The sequence below is a fragment of the Cyclopterus lumpus genome, chromosome 5, assembly GCF_009769545.1.
Source record: "Cyclopterus lumpus isolate fCycLum1 chromosome 5, fCycLum1.pri, whole genome shotgun sequence".
In the NCBI taxonomy this organism is placed as follows: Eukaryota; Metazoa; Chordata; class Actinopteri; order Perciformes; family Cyclopteridae; genus Cyclopterus; species Cyclopterus lumpus.
Genome location: NC_046970.1, coordinates 4,527,212 through 4,549,751, shown reverse-complemented (window position 1 = coordinate 4,549,751; position 22,540 = coordinate 4,527,212).

Sequence of the window (22,540 nt, the reverse complement as noted above, 5' to 3'; positions counted from 1 at the left end):
TCAAGCTGCTAATCATGACTAGTTCAAAGAGGAGGAAGTCTGGGCCTGGATATCCACTGTTGGTTATCTGGATATCTGCTGGCTTCACAGGAATCCCAGAAACATCGTCAGTTGTATCCAGAGGCTAAATCGTCGTCAGACTGATAGCCGATGGGTTCCAAGATTGCAAGGAGTACTACCCTGCCTGTGAAAACTTTGGAGAAGCTTTCTAAAGTCAAATGAAGTCATCAGGGTATCTCGGCTTTGGCTTGGATACTAAAAGTTTCCAGCAAATATACTGTGTTAAAAAGAGATTTAAAGACGTGGTTGTTTACCAGTCAGGAAAGGTCAAATAAATTATGTATTGAGTTGCATTAGGGGAAATATACAGTAGCCCAGTTGTTTTGAAGCTTGATCGATAAAAGACACAACAACCCTCTCCTGTATCAATTTTTACCATTTTTATTTCATCTGTCTCCAAATAACCCCCACCGTATGTTAGTGTAAAGGCCCTGCAAACAAACAATGAGGTCCGGACTATGGGTAATAGGATAGTGATGTTGTGTATTTCCATGCACCAATCAGGATTTTGCTAAATCAAATTTGTTGACAGATGTGGGCTTGTTTGCTTATGTTGTCAGCTAGTGTCAGTCAAACCAGATCAAACCACACCTACAAAGCCCTGATGAAGCGGTTTACCGAGTTTGTTAGGGTTCAACTCTCAACCAGAAATACCTTGGGTGTTTTCAAACTTATCATCAAAATGCAATATTATAGAGACATTCTAAAGTTTTGAAAGAAAGTTTTCGGGTGCTGTAAGGTTTGAAGAGGGGTATATTTGGTAGTTTCTCCACCTAAACTGATAGGTCCGTGGAATATATAATTCATCTGTGGTAGTTGCACTTGCATCTTTCTTCAGCTTTGTATTTTCATTTAACAAGTGGCCAAGTTTTAACCCAACTCCAGACTTCAAAGAGTCCTCACTGTCTATTGCCAAATCCTGTACGTTTATATAGTATAGACAAGAGGTTCAGCATAAAATTGATCAACATTTTCAGTCGACACTAAATGGTGATGATAAAATGCATCAAACATATCTGCTATCAGAAAAATAAATCTGCTCATTTGAAACAAGGCATGTAGCAGTTTAGTTTCAAAATGGATGATGTTTTGACATTTCCCTTTATGTGTTAGTGCACGTCGTTGTATTAATATTCAATTGCCGGGAAATGTGTGTACAGGTTCCCATTTGATTAACACTTTGGCAGAGAACTGATACAAATGTGCAAAATTGAGTTCTCCGTGTGCCAATGAGGCTGGATGCTAAAGGAACACATGAACAAAGAGCCAGACTTATTGACTTCCCAGATAGTCCTCCACAGCCTTCTGTCCAAAAAACAGATAGAGTCTCACTCACTATAGGGCTGGATATTAGTACTCGATACCTTTACACTATCGACAGAAATAACCCAGTATTAAGTAGTATCGAAAAGCCTCCAGTCGAATGACAGATGCATTTGATCTTTTTTGTGTCAAATTCTAGAAAAAAAAATATTTGTATGGTTCAATCAGCACTAGAGTTCTTTTGATTTACCGTGACGTGTCATTGGCCCACTACCGAGGCACATTATAGCCAGCAATTGGATTTTAGATTATTGCAGAACATTGAGGCTAAAAACAAACTACACCAAGGTGGCATGAGCACAAATGTACACAACGAGGCTGTGAAGGTGGACTCGTCGGCGTGATGATGTTTTGTAGCCTCATTTAGCCATTGTTTTTTCACATAAAAGCCTCAAAATTCACAAGGCTATTCATACACATTTATAGACCAATACGTTAATACAAGCTGAAGAGATTTTGTAGACCCTTTCAGGCATCTAAACAAAAACCCATTCTAAAGTCTTTGAGAGGTAACCGGAAGTGAAAAAAAACTATTTCTGGGTTTTTAGGACTCATCCCTTAAGCACTAATTTACTCATGGTGTGTCTTAGATTGCAATCAAGAGAGTGAGAAGTGTTGCTCTCTATGGTTATTGACATAATACTTATTTGGTTCCCTGAGTAAGTACAGTCTTAGCTAGGTGTAATTTGTTCAACTACCCACCTACCTACTGCTAATGGTAAGACTTCTAAGCGCTTATCCTTTTTAGGGTTGCAGGATGATGCTGGAGCCTATCCCAGCTGTCATTGGGCGAAAGGTCAGGTCGCCAGTCCATCTCAGGGCACATATAGAGACGGACATCCATTCACACTCACATTCACACCAACGAGGAATTTAGAGTCCAATTAACCTGCATGTGTTTAGACTGTGGAAGGAAGCCGGAGAACCCAGAGGGAACCCATGCTGACACAGAGAGAACATGCAAACTCCACACAGAAGGACTGCCCAGAGCGGGATCCCAACCCAGGGCCCTCTTGCTGTGAGGCGACTGTGCTAGTCACTACCCCACCGTGCAGCCCCATGCCACATAATAAGATACTTTATTGATTTAATTGTTGTTACTGTAATACACATGCTGCAAATACATATATACATAAAGGAAACAAGGACACATTCATAGCATTCACATTCTGATATCAAGCACAAGGAATAATGCAGGGATTATGTGTGTAAATGTACCATCTGGGGACATCAGTGTGTAGGAGGTGCTGTGATCTTGACTTGAGTCATATTATCTTCAGGGGACACAATTCAGCATGTGGCAGCTACCTTCTGTATAGTCTTCAATCATTACAATAATAATTTAGTATCTCTTTCGGAGCCCTGCACTTGTTTGGTTATAAACAACCGATTACTAAAAAAAGAAAATATAAATCAATTGCAACAGTCCAGCGCCTCAGAAAAGGTGTGCGCCTTGAAAACAGTTTGATAACCCAGCACGAGAGAGTACAAATAGCAATTACCAGGCTCACTGATTTGTGACAGACTTTAACACGATTTAGGATGAAAAAAGACGGATGCAGCACTAGTGGGATTTTCGAGTCTTTGCTAAGGCCAAGTAACATAAAACAAAGACAGCCTCACCTGTCAATACACAGTCAAAGTTATAAACTATAACATTTTGCATAATCCTAAAAGAACCTTCTATTACCCTGCTGCTGTCAGTCTAAGTCAAGTTGATATGTGGAAGCAACCAAACACTATAACCTTATCCTGTAATGAATTAATAACTCTGCTGTAATTAATTAACATCTACATTTTATTCATTGGACCCCCCATCCATTTTATAGTCACATTAATCATGGAAGTCAGTGTACCAATCACTCTCCTGGCAGTGTTAATTGTTCATCAGTAATGAAGCTACAGTGGTCTTATGAGAATAGCAGTAAGTTGTGATTGATTAACAGTTGAAGGATCATTGATTTACTGGTCTCTGGGTGCTGAATAAGCACCATCGAATATGTCAGACGGCTCCAGGATGTCCTGGGTCCAGCCCTGAGCCCCTCAGCACAGAGGTAACTGTCCTAGATTTTAGACTCCTAATAGTTAGGATTACTCAAAAGCCGGATAGAAATGTGTGATCCGTTGAACCATCCATTTTATACCATACCACCATACAAGTATTAAGTATTGTATTATGATTATTATTATTTTTGTTTAATCTCTTAAAGGGACATCAAGGCAGAATTTATAAATTGTTGTTAATGGTAAATTATGGTTACAGCAGTACATTTAAAATCACAAAAATAGTCAAATATTTACAACAAAAAGGGAAAGACTTGCCAGTTCAATGACAAACGCCTTATATTTACGATAGATTTCTATAATATCTGGGCATGACATCTACAGGATGGTTAGAACTGCTATAATACAATAAAATGTATGCAAAGCATTATCACCCACACTGCAATTCCCTTCAGCATTTCAGCGTCTTCTAATCAGTCGTTTTCGGTTTTACGGCCTGCAACTTAAATGTTTTTCGCTTCACTCTCACTGCTCTCGTCACAGTCGTTTTCCAGCCAGTGAAAAAGTAATGAGACCCAATGTATGTTAACCCGCTCAGCGCTAACCAGCAGACGAAGTCAGCGACTAGATGGTTAAATCTGTGTATTCAGAGTATTTAGCAGCAAACCAGAGCTGCGTCTATAAATAAGTAACCGTTTTCTATATCAAGTTACATGGTGACAAACTAGGTCGCAGTATGGTTAATGAAAGGCAATTAAAATACTCTGAGGTCAGTTGAAAGATTATGTGAATGGTAAAAATGAACAGGAAGTGAACTTACAGGACACATTACTTCCTGCTTTGGCCCCGATGGTTGCTATTCCTCTGTATCCTGAGCTGCAGGAGCAGTATATTGTGATAATGTACAGTAAACTAAATTATTGCTTGTGATCAGTTGGTTTGAGTCATTTTGTCTTTGTTTGCAGTACCACGGAAGAGTGACTCAATCATTAAACAAATGCCAATCTAAAAAGAGGAAGTCTCAGCGCCTGACAAAGTAGTTTAGTCATTGATTTATCATTTATCATTTTTATCATTGCCATTTAATCCCTCAGATTCATCAGCAGGCCTGCAGAGTCAACTTTGAAACAAATACTGTGTATCCTGGTCAGCTTGTGCGACGGAGTAGCGAAAATGTAACTGTTTCAAAGGGAAAGCCTCGGCTGTCGCCTCCAACATGAGTTTAATTTTAATTTTGCAGCATTAATAGGGCGCCAAAACAGCTGCTTTTCTTGGAGGATGTTGTGTTGGGAACTACTGTATGTCATGCCACTGTGCATCTTAAGAATTATGGTAAGTAGGCCACAGCGTGCCAAGACAAGGATGAGGAAAAGCTAATTAACAAATATTGTCCAGAGGTGCCACAGTGTGGCTCAGTGGTTTGCACTGTTGCCTCACAGAGTAAAGAGCCTGCATGGGCTCAACTCCCAGCCTAGCGGCCCTTTCTCTGTGTGTTACTTACATTTTTTCTGGAATTCTGCTGTTTTTTTCACCCAAGGCATGCTGGGAGAGATTCCAGCCTCATGTAACCCTGAAGAGGAATGTTATCTGGTAATAGCTGACATTTTTGCGATGCATATTGGCGCTGTACATAGTCAATGGCTAGTCAGATAAAAAGATGAAACGGTACAATACAAATAGCTCGTCCAATAGCTCGTCTCGAAACATGTGGATCGACCTGCTGAGGATGCTATTGACAAGAAAACATGATACAGTAGCACAACTCATTATGCATCATGCTGGAAGCATCAAATGTCACTTCAATAAGTGCATCCGATGCATTTATATAAGTGGTGGCACACACTCACTAGGCAGACATTTTTCAGGAAATTTGGGCACCGTTTTGCAAAAGCAAAGTCTATTTTAGAGTTCATATATGGAAATGTGTTTGCAAGTTTGTGTTTGTTGACTGCAAGTCTCTCCGGGTTTCCATTCTTTTGACAGAAGAAGCACTCTCATATTCAGCCCTATGGCGCGCTGTCAGGTGAACACACCACAGTATCAATCAATAGCATATTTCACAATGAGACATAAAGCGTTTTGTTGTACACTGCCATGCATTGCTTCTGTGGAGCCCTTTGGATAATACATCAACCTTCACTGGCAGCGGAAACCGAGGTGCAAAACCAACAAAATGAATACTTTACCTGTTATGTGACAGTTTGCAATGAATCAAATTCTCCTGTGTGCTTAAAGCGTAATAAGTCAGGAGGGAATTATTAGTGAGCGGCCACAAGGTGGGGGAAAGTGTGAAAGGTGCCTGCGACTGCTGGGTAATGATATTTCCCATCTGGCATTGCAGCCATTGGCCACGTGAGCTGACGGGGATCTTTGCCTGGAACATTAACCTCTCTGCGTATGCAAACCTAATTGATGATGATAATAGGTCTTTCTCACAGCAGACGATTGTTCGGTTCCATCAAGTGTCCTAATAATCCACGACAAGCCAGCATGTGCGACATAAGGACCTTGGAACTGACCATTTGCTAACTCCTGGCTCGAACGGCACATATGAAATTTGCAATGAACCTTGGGAGCAGATTCACCACTGTCATTTCTAGAACAATGGGTCCGTGGTGTCAGACTTGCAAACAAAAGCAAGCTCCTCATTTCTAGCTGGCAACTGTGCAGTTTCCCTTCTGTTGCACGCAGATTTGATTTGTATTGAAAAAAGGTTTATACGTTCCATCATGGTCGAAGGTGAATGCTCCCCACTGACCCTGATAAATAAAAGATGAGGTAAAAGCTTTGGTGTGGTTTGCAGAGGTCCACATGGAATGCGATTCATAAGACGATAGAAATATCTTTACCTGTGTCTGTTTTTAAAAAGTGCTGAAGACAGAAGTTGCGGAAATATGTTAAAGCTTGAATACCCTAAATGTCTGAGATGTCGGCAGGAAAAAAAATTGTGATCGTACTTTTCTGCAAACCACAGTATATGTTGAATGTCATCGTTTCTGTACCAAAAATGTTTCATGCGTAACAACGTAGCATAACAACGTATGGTAACAACGTAGGGTAACAACGTAGGGTAACAACGTAGCGTAACAACGTAGGGTAACAACGTAGGGTAACAACGTAGGGTAACAACGTAGCGTAACAACGTAGCGTAACAACGTAGCGTAACAACGTAGCGTAACAATAATGTAGCGTAACAATAATGTAGCGTAACAACAACGTAGCGTAACAACAACGTAGCGTAACAACAATGTAGCGTAACAACAACGTAGCGTAACAACAACGTAGCGTAACAACAACGTAGCGTAACAACAACGTAGCGTAACAACAACGTAGCGTAACAACATCGTAGCACAACAACGTAGAACAACAACATAGCACAACAACGTAGCACAACAACGTAGCGTAACAACAACGTAGCGTAACAACAACGTAGCGTAACAACAACGTAGCGTAACAACAACGTAGCGTAACAACATTTCAAGCATCAGATAGCTTATCAAGATGTCCAATTTCATATATCTCCATAATGTCTTGTAATTTCACTTTAATTTGATTTTTCTTCATGAATAAACTGAAACTAGATGCCGCCGGTGTTTCAGTTCAACAAATGAATCTCAGCCGAATGCGTCGTGCTTACTCGTAATACTCGTGAACAGAACAGGATGGTGTCATGGTAAAAGTCAGCATTGGGTTTAAACTCTCCATTTAACAGAGTGACTTGGTAAACTCTGAGTCCGCTGTTGAAATGTCGACTCTGACAACACACCAATAACCAGACATTTTGATGTGGGTAACCGTTTAAATTCAATGTTTAGAGCTTGTTACATCGTCTGGATGGCTGCAGCTAAAACGACACTTGTGTTGTCAACATGCGCACAGCTTTAAATGTTTTTTCTCGTACGCAACATTACAAGACAAAAGGCTTTCAGGATGAGGACAAAAAAAATTAAAATAATGTAACAATAACGAGTGTGGCTGCATGGGGTTGCTATTTGGCTGCAAGAGCAGGATTACGTTGTTACCCTACACCTTGGTAGTGTTGAGGACAGTGGGAAAATACTATATAGTGGGTGTGTTGGTCATGAACTTTGATTTGTACATAACCCTTAACCCTACAAGCTAATGTATCCAGTTACATAGCGTCCCATGGCCTTGGATGTGCAGATAGTGGTTGCATCTTACAGTAAAAAAGAAGATTAATTAAAATACATAATTTTATCTCTCATATTTTCGAGTTTAGCAAAGCAAGCTTTAGTGACTCACCAAAGCATCCTTTATTGTCTTACATAAACAGAGTGCAGTCGTTATTGATGTTATACCTGTGGTTTTCCAGCTGTTAAAAAAGCCTCATAGTTGGTACGCTATCAGGTGACAATTATTACCTGAGCAACTAATATTCCCTTTACGGAAGGAGGATTTTCAGTCAATCAGTATTTTTAAATGTAGTAGTTTTCCATGGCAAAGTTTGTGCAGGATTCACGACCAATTATCTTGTCTTCCGTTGCATTTCTGACCGAATAATTGCTCGAGGCGTGTTTTCATCTCACAGTGGTGATTAAAACATGTTGGTATTGAAAGTTACTGCAAACCACGGGATATGATGAAAACCAAAAATATATTTTCAAATATCTTTCAAATCAGCCTTGTATCAGACAATGCAGAAAGTCCCAATGACCTGTGGTAACAGTTTTGAATGAGGTCTGGGCAATGATCATGGTTTGTGTTCAACAATAAAGTAACAATGCAAGAGCGTAACCTACACTGTAAAGCCTCTTGAGAACGAAGGTCAGAAAATGTGGGGATTTAATAATATATCATCCACTCTAACATGCTCTAAACATAACTCAAATAATAAAGAAAAGATTAGACAAGGAAAGGAAGAGATCTCGCCTGAATTTTCTTTATTACAGTCAACATTTTGTACTATTTTTTTCAGACAAACCTGAAACCTTTTAATGTGTGCTGTGTGCCAACGTCATCTAATAATAAACAGCAACATATAGACTGATATTTACATATCTTAACAAAATCTCACAATCATTATTGTTATAACACAAACATTATTAAAATAGACCTTGTGGTTGCAGAGATAAACCCTCTTTGGTTTGGGTATGCAATTTTTTCGAGCAGAGGCCTAATAAATAGGTTTATTTTGAGGAAGTTTAATAAACAAGCCGATTTTCTCATGCAACAGTGTTTACTTTTGGTGTGGTCCAAACACGGGCGTCGGAAATAGGGCGTTAGGAACTAGGGAAGGGGCATCGTGCTTCTCGAATTCTCCGTCCTTTTTGACAAACTTTTGGAGGTGGGCAGTTGATATTAAAATTAAGCCAATTAAGGCAATTAAGGCCCCCCCCACACACACACACACTATGCCCCTGGCCTGTTTTGGCATCATTTTGGTGTGACAGCACGAACAGAACCCGACTCATCTCTCTCCTGTTTTCTGTAATTTTGAAACATGTTCTACATATGTTTTCTTTAGTTCCATATCAGTTTTGGCCTTTAGACTCACCGGGAATCAAACACATTTGTAATCCTTATTTAAAAACACCTGTGTAGGTGTCCAAGACCTTTTAATCTCGAGCAGCATACTTTACAAGCACTGACGTTAACCATAAGATGAATGGCCGACTCACACACATGCGTTGCATTTTAGGCTTATTCTCGTCTTTAAAACATACATATATTTTCTTCTTGCTTCTCTTTTGTCACATATTACAATCCCCAGTCGTGGGTGGTCTTTAATTAATGAGATCTGAATGTTGAAGTCTGTGTGACAACCTGCTGCTTAGATTTACATCATCACCCGGTATGAAGCTGCGTGATGATGAATCATCCAGAGTTAGTGTCAATGCACGTGAAAATATTGAACTACCTGTGGAAAAGAATTTTATTTAGAAAATATCTGGTCTCGAAGGAAATGATTCACTGTGTAGATTCGAGGCCACAGAAAATGTTGTTTGAGTAGCTGTAAGGAATGTTAATTAATTTTCAGCCACGCAACAACTCCACAATCACACCTTCTCAAATCACACTGCAACCTTTTCAAATCTTATCAAACTTGTGAAGTTGCCACACTCCCGCTGCAGTGAGCGTGCGACCAAAACACACTCACAACCAGGTACCCAGATGGTTTGCAGCAAATTCAAATTCCACTGGGGTGGTTTACAAAAAGCCATCTTTAATCACCTTTTAATGGTGTTCTATGATTAATAATGTTCTGAGTGTTACATTGTTTAAGCTTATAACACTCTAATCCTTTGCTGTAACAGTTTTATGATACAACCTTCATTGTGCATATGTTTATTCAAGATGATGAAATTCTGTTTCTCAGTGATCAAGGACAGACTCTCAGCTGCTTTTCAATTCAATAGGTTGATATATAATTCTAATCATTGCCCTCAAACGCAAGGTGAAAACAACTACAATTAGCCCTCTTTCATGCATGTTCAACAAAAGTACATTTAGTACACTTATTCGCTAATGTGGAGAGACCTTTTTCCCCCATCGCTCTCAAGGCCTCTGTCTGTACAATGCGTGAATACCAAACACTGTGGACTTACATGAACTAGTGCAGTGCCCATTCAAAATGTTTGGTCATCGGGGGGCCGACGGCTCGGCCTCGGGTATTGGTGCTCGCAGTTTTCTCGAGAGCCGCTCGCCGTGTGCGAACTGAACGGTTTGCAGAGAAAATGACTAATTAAGATGGCCAATGAGTGTGCTGTTAGGAGCGAGCGGCGGTTACACGGTCACGACTGACGGAAAACGAGCTGTAGCCAGGATGCCGTTCGGCGGTGTAATAGGGGTCACTTCTCCATACACTACGCTGGGGGTATATAGCGCACTTCTAATAAACACTCCCGGTGGATCTCCTATTAATATAGCATTTTCTAGCTGCCCACTTTTCCAAGGTGAATATAAGAAGTGGTAGTAGTTCGAGGATAAAACTGTAATAATTAACATCATTGAATCCCATGAAGAGAGGAAGTCAACAGTGTGTTGGTACACCTCGAAAACACAAATTCCCCAGGATTCATTCCATCTTCAGAAGAGTACAGGAGCGCATTTTTTAGGAACTATTTTCTATCGTTGATTAATACGCATTTCATGCTCCAGTGAGTGGACAAGGGTCATGAAGGAACGAGTGTAGTGCAGACCTACTCTCTGTATCTGTATGTGAAAATTGTTCTGTTCATTTTTATAATTGCATAATTGTTTGTGTAGATAAAAAAAAAATCCTGCCGGCAGCCACATGGAGGAGCTTACCTGGGGTTGTCCAATAACATCATCCGCCCACAGAGCCTCTACAATTCATTAATCGACCTGTTATCATTTGTGTTTAATCCGTACAAAGACCAAAGTGTGGAAGCATCAAGTTGTGATTTCACAAAGAGGTATGTGCCAGTCTACTTCTTGGCCGGGAGCAACAAGCAACAAACAAAGCTCTCTGCACAAGCTCACACAAGGGACACATGATACCTGCAGTCTGCACTTACACCTACGCCAACGCTCACCCAGCCACCCACCAGATTCTTCAGTGGGAGTAAAAAGAAACAACAAAAAAACAATTTTGCAAGAACTTGCATTTTCCAAAGATATTTCCTCACAGGCCCTCGTTCTTTTTCAGCGTTACGTTCTTTTTTCTTTTCTTTTTTTTCTTTTTCAGGGTTACCATCTTGTTTCTGTTTTTTTTTGTTGCTTGTTTCATTAAGACTTTAAGCCTTTCTGTGTACTGCTGAAACAACAAACACTTCACTCCCTCGGCTTTAAATGAATATGAGATATCATACATTATGCAGCGTTAACTGTATCTCTACAGCTGTTTGACATCACCCTGGACACTGAGACCGCCACCTAATTAATATGAAATCTGCCTTCCAATATGAATGAGGGCCAGGTGTGCCTCATTAAATCTGAGCCCGCAATCGCCAAAACACACACACACAGCATGTCAGATATGGTGTGAAGTGCGTGCTGCCCTTGACGAGCTGCTGAAAAGTACTGAGAGAGGACTCAGTGGAATTCATAACATCAGACCTGTCACTGCACTCTTTCTATTAAAATGTGAAGCGCAGGATTCATTTATGGACATTAATTATTGCTGTTCGCTAACTGCACACTTTAAGGGGGCTGGTCTGATCCCGGTGTGAACGTAGTGAGATATTTAAGGAAACGCTGTCAAATAAATCATGCTGAATGCACTGACACGTTACAGTAAAGTAATTACACCGCGTTAGATGCCAAGAACGTTAAAAAAAAGTGCTACCGCGCTCGCTGGCGCTCGGTGTCTGCGGTCTACTCCTGCTGCTTCGTTTTGTGGCAGGCCCGGGTCTGTCACGCCGAGTGCACCGGGACATATTGGGCATTGTCTGTCTGTCCATCTGGATGAGCGAGTTTTGATTTCACTGGTGGGACCTGCAGAGACAGAAGCCAGATGATTCGGGATGATTCAAAGCCCAGCTGGTTGATTCCTCTGGAGCGGCTGACTGAGCTGTGGGAACACAGCTCGAGCCTCTCATATAGTCCTCCATCTGCCGTCCTGAAGGAACCACTTCAGAGGAGCTGGCCGAGGCCCAGTGCGAGCCCTGGCCGACCCGTCCCACCCGCCCCCTGGGGGTTGGGGGGGGCCTCGTCTGAAGTTGTCAGGGGCGACCCCACCGTGGCACGGCGCCAGCTGCACTGCTGGGATAGCGGCTGAAAATAGCTCGCCAATTCATCACGGCCTCCTGCCAGCAGCGCTTGTGCTGCATAGGCACTTCTCGTAATTTTGGGATCCGTCTCAGTGACCCAGAGAGACCTTCAGTAATACCATTATGCGATGCCATAGCTGTGGACCTCCATTAGGACACTTAAAAGCTTCCGCATCAGTTGATACTTGTGGTCTTAACTAAGATGATGTATCACTTTAGAGCCATTAGCATCTGAAGCCTGGGTGACGGGTGACTCCTGAGCAAAGTCAAGTCTTAGGTTCAAGGTCAGGACCTCGGGACTGTGCATCCAGAACGATAACAGCTAGACTTTTCAGACACCTCAGTCTCCATCAGATTGACCCCAGTATGTGGGCTGCAGCTGTTGCTCCTCCTGCTCCACTTAGCCCGAGAGGCAGACTGCCAGGCCTCTCCTGCATCATCAGGAACTCATCAGGCTTTTTTGGTACCCTGATTAAAGCCCTGCCCAGACTTCACATTCCCCCGCTTCCAGTGCTAAAGGTAATCAAGCAGCTCACACGGAAGGTACCAGACAGAAAACACAGAGAATATCAGAGAGGGGAGAGAAAAATGACCAGTTTTAAAAAAGCACAAGTGTGTCCTGATGGTGCAGCTGACAACAGACACTGTCTGTCATTATTAGGTATTTCTTTAAAATCATTGTATCCATGGCGGCTGTATTTAAAAAGACAATCCAACACATGACAAAACTGCACAAAAGGCCACGAAACCTTAATTTATCCAGTGTGAGAACATCCATTCTCAATTATTGGACACAATAAAAGTAATAATTTAGTGGAGTGTGATCATTTGAAATGCATTAAAGGCCCTGCAAATCTGTACATGTTCTGTATACAATACATTGTCTGATGCTATTCCCGTAGCCCTTTTTCTTAAAACAGGAAGTGTGCTGTTAGAAAGAAGACAAGTTCTTGCCCCAATACTTCATTCATCTTGATGAGCTGTCTCCCTTGAAACAGCAGCCGCCCTACTGAGGTAACCTGTGTCTGGAAGGAAGATGAACAGGAAGTTAGATATAGAACAGCTCCCTCAGTTTCGTGCTGCTTTCCTGGATTGGGGTTGTGTTCCTGTCCTTGTGTTGAGGCCTTCAAAGCCACTGCCCTTGACTGCACGGCCACAGCAGCTGATATACAGTAATATGTCTCCAACGTCCCTGAAAAGTTTGATGTCTCGAGTATCCTTATTGTATTCATTGTACTTTTAATTTCAGGGAAAATTTGCTTTTAAAAGATCAATTCAACCCAAAATGTAAAAACATATATTTTTCTCTTACTGGTTGAACCAGGATGCAATAGGGAGATATAACCGCCGTGCAATCACAAGCACAAATGCAACGCCAGCCTGGTGTGTGTGTGTGTGTGTGTGTGTGTGTGTTTGATAAACGTACGACTGGTGGGGAATGCGTCCGATCTACAGCTAGGGCGCTTTAAATGTGTCTGGCGCTGAGGGTGTTAATGATGTATGGAGGGTATAAGGCGGCTGAAGGTTTTTGTATTCGGGCTGATTTGTAAGCAAGCGGGCGGATTTTCAGCGCTGAATGGGCGGCGCTTTGTCATCACAATGTGTCAAGCCTGGTTAAAAAGAAAGCAACCATGGCAACACCGACTAAAGCATCAGTCGGTCTGCAGCCCTTTATGGGCAACACAAGACTGAGAAAAATGTAACAATGAATTGTATGTTGGAGGGAAATGTTGGTAAGCAAAAATAAGAATTTAAACAACCGCTAGGTCCTTTTGTTATGCTTGGTAAAAGAAGAAAATATTGTAAGGGTGTCGTACTTTGTCGGTAATAGAAAAGAGCTCAAATAAAAAAAGTAACTTGGAAAGCAGCAGGCAACAGGAAACAGTGGTGGGAACGTTTTAAGGTGGAAATTGTTGCAGTTTCAAGATTTAAAGGAGTTGGAAGGGTTTTAGAAGTAGTCCGCCCGGTCTCTCCCCTAAACCTTTGGGCATGTCTGAAGGATACCATTCATGTCTGATGCCAATACTCAGTGCCAATTGAAGCAATGTGCCATTATGTAGCACAGTAAACTTTAAGGGTGTAAAAGTCAGATTGTTAATGTGTCCCAAATGCAACAGGAACACTCTTATGTTATCGAATAGTATTTAACCCAGGATATAGGAATAAGAATAATGTTAATACAAATGAAAATTATTATTATTACTATAATAGTCCCCACACAAAAAAAGATAATGATACTGTTATTACATTGTCCTCTTAAGAAATGACAGGGTAAAAACATTCATAATAAATCATTTTGACAATCTTAGAGTTAGCGTTAGATCATAACACAATCCAGCCTGCATTTAAGGAGACAGGATATTGTGTCTTACGTCGCTACAGACGTCAACAGGATTTTGAGTGCAGACAATTTTTTTCTGACAAGGGAAATAAAGGAGTGATTATTATCTTGAAGGCAGGGAATTCAATAAGTGGAGCTTACTTCAGTGAAACAGAGATATTCAACTCACACCTGGCTGGATCTGTGCCTGTTTTCTAAATGGCATTGCGTTTAGTCCATTCAAAGTGGACATCTTGTTCACTTTCTACTAGACTTTAAGCCTTGCTCTGCTATTTGATGTTCAATTCAGTTTATTTTGTATAGCCCAAAATCACAAGTTACAGATTTGCCTGAAGTTCATCTTCAAATGGTAGAAACATGAAATCCAAATAAAAAGTTTATTAATTTATTAATGTTTAAGGGCGGCTGTAGCTCGGAGGTCGTCTTGAAACTGCAAGGTACCCGGTTCGATCCCCGGTCTCCCCATAGTTTGTGTGTCGAAGTGTCCTTGAGCAAGACGCTGAACCCCCAGTTGCTCCCCGGGCGCTTTATATTACTAAGGATGGGTTGAATGTAGAGAAGAATTTCCCCATTGTGGGATCAATAAAGGATACATTATTATTATTATTATTATTATTATTATTATTATTATTATTATCACACACAGACTGAGAGATATAGAACACTTAAATGTCAAGTTAAGGTGAAAGGGTCCGTTGCCTACTGGGTCATCTGCGAAGGTGAACCTGAACAAATAAAACAGCTAGCATATTGCTCACACGCGATGATTGCTCATATACATTAAATGGTGCAATGTGTACGATCTGGCCAGAATCGTTGTTTCGAACATCAAGAAAACGAACTAACCTCATCAACAGAATGTGAAGTCGTGACAGTGTTGACGTGTCAAAGGCGTATAAAGAGATATCTCCTGCAACGAGCATGCTAACCAGTTAGCAGCGGCCTGTCCTGTCTTATAAAACCACTGATAGTGAGACACCGTGGCGTCCAGTCTGGCCTCAGGCCAACACGAGTGTACCAAGAGCTGGTTTTTGAGGTCTTGTCCGGTAGACGGAACAGGGTCCGTGTACGTTTTTGTTTATTTGGATTTCAGACAAAATGTCAGAAACGTCCGGCAGCGGCAGCGCTCGATCTAACCTGCTGTCAACAGGTTTGCTGATCAGACCCACGGCGCTGGGGTTTGCACTGGCTGACTTCATGTTACTACCGCCAACCGCAAACTGAAGGTTACAGTTAGTGGTACAGTAAACATAAAATAAGGCACCGCTACCGCGCAAATAATATAAGGTACAACTGTTATTTTGACTGGCTCGCAAATAAAAAATATAAATGTCTACTTATGGTGGGATGCAGGAATGAAGTGCTCATTGTTAAACCTCGCTTCATGTTATGTTTTTCATTTATTTTTGTATTTATGTTGATGTAAATCACTAATATTTATTTATATTGACATTTTCCTGTATGCATATTTCTATAATGGTTGACAGCCCCATACATTGGATGGTATAATACGTCAGAGGGGTTCCTAATTCTAAATATAAAAGTATTGTTTGTGTTTTTTACCCCCATCCTTGCGCTCCTCCACACTGGACTGCAATGAATTATACTTTACACTTCTCTCAGTAGCACAATACCAGCAGTTCTACATTCACTCCTGTAAGTGCTTATGAAAGGTACACAGAAATGCTATTTATTTTCATAGCTTGCACTTTAAACATGGCTGTGTTGAAACAGGACAATGTGTTTGCATGGATCCTTTGTGTTCCTCCCAAATCAGCGGCACATAGAGCCTTGTTACGCAATAATTCAGACCCGAGAGTTGTGTGGTCCTCCACTCGACGGTCAGGTGTGCTAGATGAGAGGTTCCAGGCTGCGAGGCAAAGGTCATCTTGCCTTTTATTAAGATGTCATCTAGAATTTATCAGGATGGAGAGCACTAAAGGCGGGCGCGTTGAAAAGATCGAGTGTGAGGGGAGGGTGGCGGGGCATCAATAGGCGAGCCGGGTGAAAAATTGCACAATGGATGCATCTTTTGAAGGATGGTGATGATCAAGGCCGCAGCGAGGACACCTTCCATTCGGCGATCGCAATAAAAAAACGATGCGATAACGAAGGCCCGATTGCATCCGCGGTGTGGTACAAAAGAGCGCGTCGCCCATTCATCTCCCTACAAGCGAACCATTGCATCAGCGCTTCTCTCTAGTCGCACTCTAGTCAACCCGCGCCGACCCAGTGATGTGAAGTCGCTCCGCGGAAAAAATGGATGACAGCTGTTGTTATTATTCTCTGTAAAACTGAGAATGTACCACAAAAAAAACAAGTGTCACCGAAGGTGCCATCTCTGTAACATGATGCCAAGATTCTTAAAAAAGAAAAAGGGGGAGGTGGAGAGAACAGTCGTCTTTGAAACTCCGAGACAAAGCAGAAAAGAAGAAATGATTAAACCTCGCATGAGCTCCATCTGAAATGTACACACTTCAATTCCCTAAAGTCTCCATGAAAGCTGAATTGTAATGTGGAGCTGAAGGAATTCAAATGTTGAGCCTTCTGTCCGACAATAAGTGATTATTGTCGCACTTTGGCTAATTCGCTTCCTCGTTAGCGGAGGAGGGGCTCAAGCCCTTGGAGGTGTAGACAAATCCGTAGGAGCTCCCTCCAAGAAATCGGCACGCTGTAATGAAATGTTTAAAACCCATCAAGCATACACAAAATGTTGCCATCTCTTCTCGAACTCGGGCTGCCGGTTATTCGAGTGGGGAGCGTAAGGAACCAAAACGCGCAGCTATCACATGCCCTTTGATTTCTTGACATTTCCTCAAGCAGATATTGTCACAGAAGACTTAACCTCAACAACAGGAACAAAAATCTTGTCAAGAAACTACTCCCCCCCCCCCCCCCCCCCCCCCTTCCCTACCCCACCACCACTCACTCCGCTCATCATAACAGGATACAGTACTTTCATGTTATAATGACATATTTTTCTCATTATCGTGACAAACCGTAGTATTTCGTCATAAAAGGAAGGTTTTCTCGTTAAAAAGACATGCAAGCGTTGGCTTGCTGTCATGGCGAGAAAGTTTTGTGTGTGGGCTTCAACTTGCAAAAGTTTGGTGATGACGTACATCAGAGAAATTGACATTAGAATGTCTTGTAAGTTAGCCATCATTTGAAGGCTTTCTGGATGTCAAGGTACGATAGCATGCCTCAAGTGGCCATTCAAAGAATTGCAGATCTTGGCACATTTCTGCTTTGCTTTCTTCACTCAGCGTCGGAGGTCTCCGCTTGGTGCTCCGGGACTGCGACTCCTTGTGCCACGAGGGTTGGGGATAAACACACAAACAGTTACAGCAACTGTCCCAAAACCGCCATGACAATTGTTGACCTCAAGTGGGAATTTGTTGCAAGGTTGAAAGATTTGTAACTTACATTACATTACATGTCATTTAGCTGACGCTTTTATCCAAAGCGACTTACAATAAGTGCATTCAACCGCGAGTACAAACTCAGAACAACAAGAATCGAGAAAGTACAATTTCTTCAATAAAGTTAAACTACAGAGTACTATCAGTAAGATACATTTAAGTGTTGCTAAAGTGCTACTACGGCGCTACCTTCCCTATTCAAGGTACAGTCGAAAAAAGATGTGTTTTAATTTGCGACGGAAGGTGGAGAGACTTTCATACACATCCATCTTTTTCCCCGTCTTTCGTATGTCGCCCAGTGGGAATAGGCTTCTGTTTGCCTCCACCCATGTATTTGCATTGTCTTTTTATTAAAAAAAAGTATGTTTTCGCCATGTTCTCAATGTGCGTTGAGAATAACCTCAACGAAAATGTATGTTCATTTAATTGAGTTTTTGGAGATAAAAACATGTACTCGTTTTTTGATGAAAAGTTCTTGTCATAAGACCTTTTTCGTCATAATTAGAGAAGGAGCAGAGGAAGCGCACCGCAGTTTACTGCATGGCCGCTAAATTCAAAAGTAACTTATGCACACACACAGCAGTCCAATGTCTTTATTCGAAAAGCGCACTTGTTGATGAATGAACCTTCCATAAACGCGTCCATCTTCGTTTTTTTAACTTTTAATAAACTAATCCCAGGGTTTAACACGAGCACATTCATGCCTTCAGCCTGCATACAGCACGTCTCTCTAACTCCTTTCTTAAAGCGACAGTGCTCTCTTCTAAAGGGTCATCGCAATAAATCTCTTCCCTTCACAGTCAGTACGTGTACAGGTAGGTAAAGTTTTCAAACATTGGAATAATATAATATGAATTTACTTAAACATACAGAAAATGGATATATATATATATATATATGTAATAACCTATAAGCCTAATTAATTGTGTAATGTACGATATATATCCAAATGACTTCAAATGATGAACTAAAAGGTAAACAGCTGCGGCTGCTGCAGCGCCACAACAGTGAGGACGCGTGATAGATAATAATGACTGCTGTAACCTTTTCATGGTCACAGTAGGCATTACCCATTAGAGCCCGTTAACCCTCCTAAACCACATTTCCCCCTCAAAAATCGTCCGTGTTATGGATGCCATGTGGTGACGGGCTGCGCCAGGTATAAATGGAAATACTGTGTTGCTGTTTTTTAAAGCTCAGTTAGGGACGCACCGGGAGCCTCCGTGAGATTCTCGGCTCTTTAAAGGGATGTGATCTGACCCCCGTGGCTCAGGATTGATCTGCGGTAAAAGGTTTTTTAAAAACATTTTTTTTTATAGTGATCTCATATTTGAGTCAGGCCCCCGGCACACTCTGTATCATATTTTAGAATGACATTGCCGTGCTCATCCACGTTCATACATATTCTGCTGCCGTTCTATTCTATATTATTTGGGCGTCGTATTGACTGGCTAGATATTTAAAGCCTCGCGAGCGGCTCAGCCACCGGCGTATGCCGAGAGGGGACTCACTCACGGATGTCAGAGGGGTATCAGTTTCGCCTCCGATCTTTTCTCCTTCTCTCTGCGCCAACAGCGTCGTCAATCCGTCTGTCTCCAGATATCCCCTTTGCTCCTCGGCGTCCATTAGATTTGAGAAGGAGTGGACTTTGGGGGCGTTCTCGTAAACCTACAAGTCCTATGAAGCCTGAAATACATTGCGCCACCATTGTGTGTGGGACGCTCCTTTCGCATCACACTCAGGCCGATCTTGGGAGTATTTTTTGCAACCGTGCCGAGGAGGACTCCAGCGAGCTACAATAAATCAAACGTGCTAGCCAGTAATTATTGCCTCTGCTCTCTCTCACGCAGGGATCGAGGGGATTTCACTCGTGAACTTCCTCTCATCGGGCTTTGGAGCACTAGCCCCTGTGTGTGTGTGTGTGTGTGTGTGTGTGTGTGTGTGTGTGTGTGAGAGAGGGAGACAAGTGAGCAGAGTGTCAGTTTAATTGGCGTGTTTGCGGCTCCCTGTTTTTGCGCTCCCCTCACCAGCTGTAAATTAGTTTCAGGGTGCAACTCAAGGACAAAGGGCTTGACACGCCGATATGTGCGCCCAACCATGATCGGCTAACCGCCGTCTGCGGAACGCTGAGTGCTGATGTGAGAGGGAACTGCTGTCTAGTGATACTTATAATGAACCTTGAGGCGCATGTTGTTTAGTTTGTTTATGCATTTCAATGTGGCCTTGGCTGTACAATATGTACACGGGGTGTACATTATGGAGCTTCTTCCGGCCTGGGTTGGGCAATAATAGATGTAAATGATGCCAGCTGTTTGCATTAATAGTGAATCCTAAGACCAAGGGCATCGCGGCTGGCTGAGTGGAGCATGTGCGGTGCAGGCTCATACCTCAGTCTCATATCTCAGTCTCATACCTCAGTCTCATATCTCAGTCTCTTTGTTCACTGTAGGTGCTTTCGGGACTTTTGACATCCATAGCTGGAAAACCTGGCTCGAATGTGTATAGCATCAAGTCTCAAGGAGCCATCCTCCCCCCCCCCCCCCCCCCCCCCCCTCCTTCCCCTCGTCCTTGTCTATTCTCTTTGTATTTCCTGGACCGGCGAAACACAGCGGGGTGGGAGAAGCACCTAAAACCAACACATCCACTGGAACTGTGTGAGATAACTCATGTGCAACTGTGTTGCACTGAATCTGATATCAGCCAAACGAACCGTCGAGTGGGACTTTAGCCAACGTCTCTGAAGGTTGATTCCAAAATACTCTGATCTGTGATTGTGTGATCTTCAGCGACAAAAACATGTCCCTTCACTGCAGCCATGAAGAGGATGGATGGGAGAGGGGAGGAGGGAGTTCAAGTGTTGATTGCCTTGAAGAAGATGTGAGATGTGTGCGAGAACAGAATATGTGACTAACATGGTGATGCTTAGCGGGCTACAAGCTTGTGGAGAGATATCCACACTGAGGTCAGTTTGCCACGATGTTGTGCCAGTAAACACCGGATGGAATATGATCACCGGATGGAATATGATCGCGCTGATCAAAGCTGCAGTGCATTTGTATTTTCTTTGCATATTGCTGTGAATGAATTAATTTTGTTCATACTCATAATGTTTTCAGTGCATGCATTCTTTGTTCATAGCTTGTAGGATTAAAGGGACGGATTCGTATTAGGTGCACCTCATACAGTTTGGGGAAACAGACAGGAAGTAGAGCAATGTGCTGCCGTGGACTGGGGCAGCTGGCAAAAACCTATTTAATTTCCACTAAAAAAAAATCCATACGCAATTAAACGCACCGTATTATAATAAGAATATTTTTTACGTCGTCGTCAAAACCGGCTTAATGAAGACATTAAAACCATCTTGATTAACGTCACCCGTTTCCTCGTAAATCTTTTTCATATACATATAAGTGTCATTTTGTGCTAGTTTTAGTGTAGATTTTTGCATATTATATACTGTTATCTGTTATCACACCAACAGGAGGGCTCTTTATGCACCTTTCCATCACTGGTATGAGATGGTGCTCCTCATGCAGCAGTGAGGAGGATGTACTGGAACTGCCACGCTGCTTCTTGCATGTCGCCCTGCTCTGATAATTGCGCCTCGCATTGCAATCACTTCGGTTCAAGATCCCATCGGCGGGGTGACACGGGCTGTTTTTCAAGCGGCTTCTCGGGACAGAGCAGGGCTGTAAATAGTGTAATGTTTCTCTCTCCAGGGAGCGATGAAGCATTGCTGTATTCACTCTTGCGATCCGGGAGCATCACAACACTATTTCTCCACGAAAAGGGAAAGAAAAAAATAAGAATGAACCACTGGCTCTATATTCGTTCTTACAGTGTTTTCATCCTGCAACAGGTTATATACTGGAGATGTGTCTCCTCCCAGGTGAAGCTGCATTAATTTGTTGTGCTGCAGTTAAATGGGGGATACGAGGCAGGCGCCGCTGGCTCCAACCCATTTTTATTGAAGTCTGCGATAAATAAGTACCCAAGTGTCGCTTTCACCGCCCCGTCTGCTCCTCTGGATACACCTCGCTCCAATCGCAGCCGTTTTGGGAGGCTAGAAATGTTATTGCGCTGTCAGTTTTATCTCGCATTACCTGAGCTGCAGGATGTCCAGAGTCTCAAACCCAGTTCTGGAAGAAGGAGAACAAAAAAAAAATTCCCCAAAATTGCTAACGTGGCTTATTTGCCAGAAGAAGAAAGAAAAAAATATATAGTTCCAAGGAACAGTTTATAAACTATAATCAGAAATAAATAAAAAACAAGCCACCGTAGAGCAAGTTTGCCCGAACGCTGGCTGTGGGAGGATAATTAATGTCAAAACAGTGCAGTGCTCCCGGCCTGACATGGCTACAACGCACCAGCAGGCTTCACAGCCCTTCCAGTGTTTCGGTGGAGACACATTCCAGCAGACTGCACTGCAACAAGCCGCCTCTGACTCGCCCTCCTAATGAGGTTAGGGACTGTCGACAGCCTTCCCATGAGCTTCTGCAGCCAAGCCGGGGTGCTCGCTCCCTACTCGCTGGCCCCCTGCTCCCTCTGGGCCTGCCACACACGTTACACTGGCTGCACCGATTAATCAAATAAGGCTGCTGCTCACTTTAGTTTTTTTGGGTTGTATTTTTTTTTTTTTCAAAGATTGCATCCCTCGAGAAGTGGCCTTGTCGGTTGCAATAATTGGGGAACTCTGC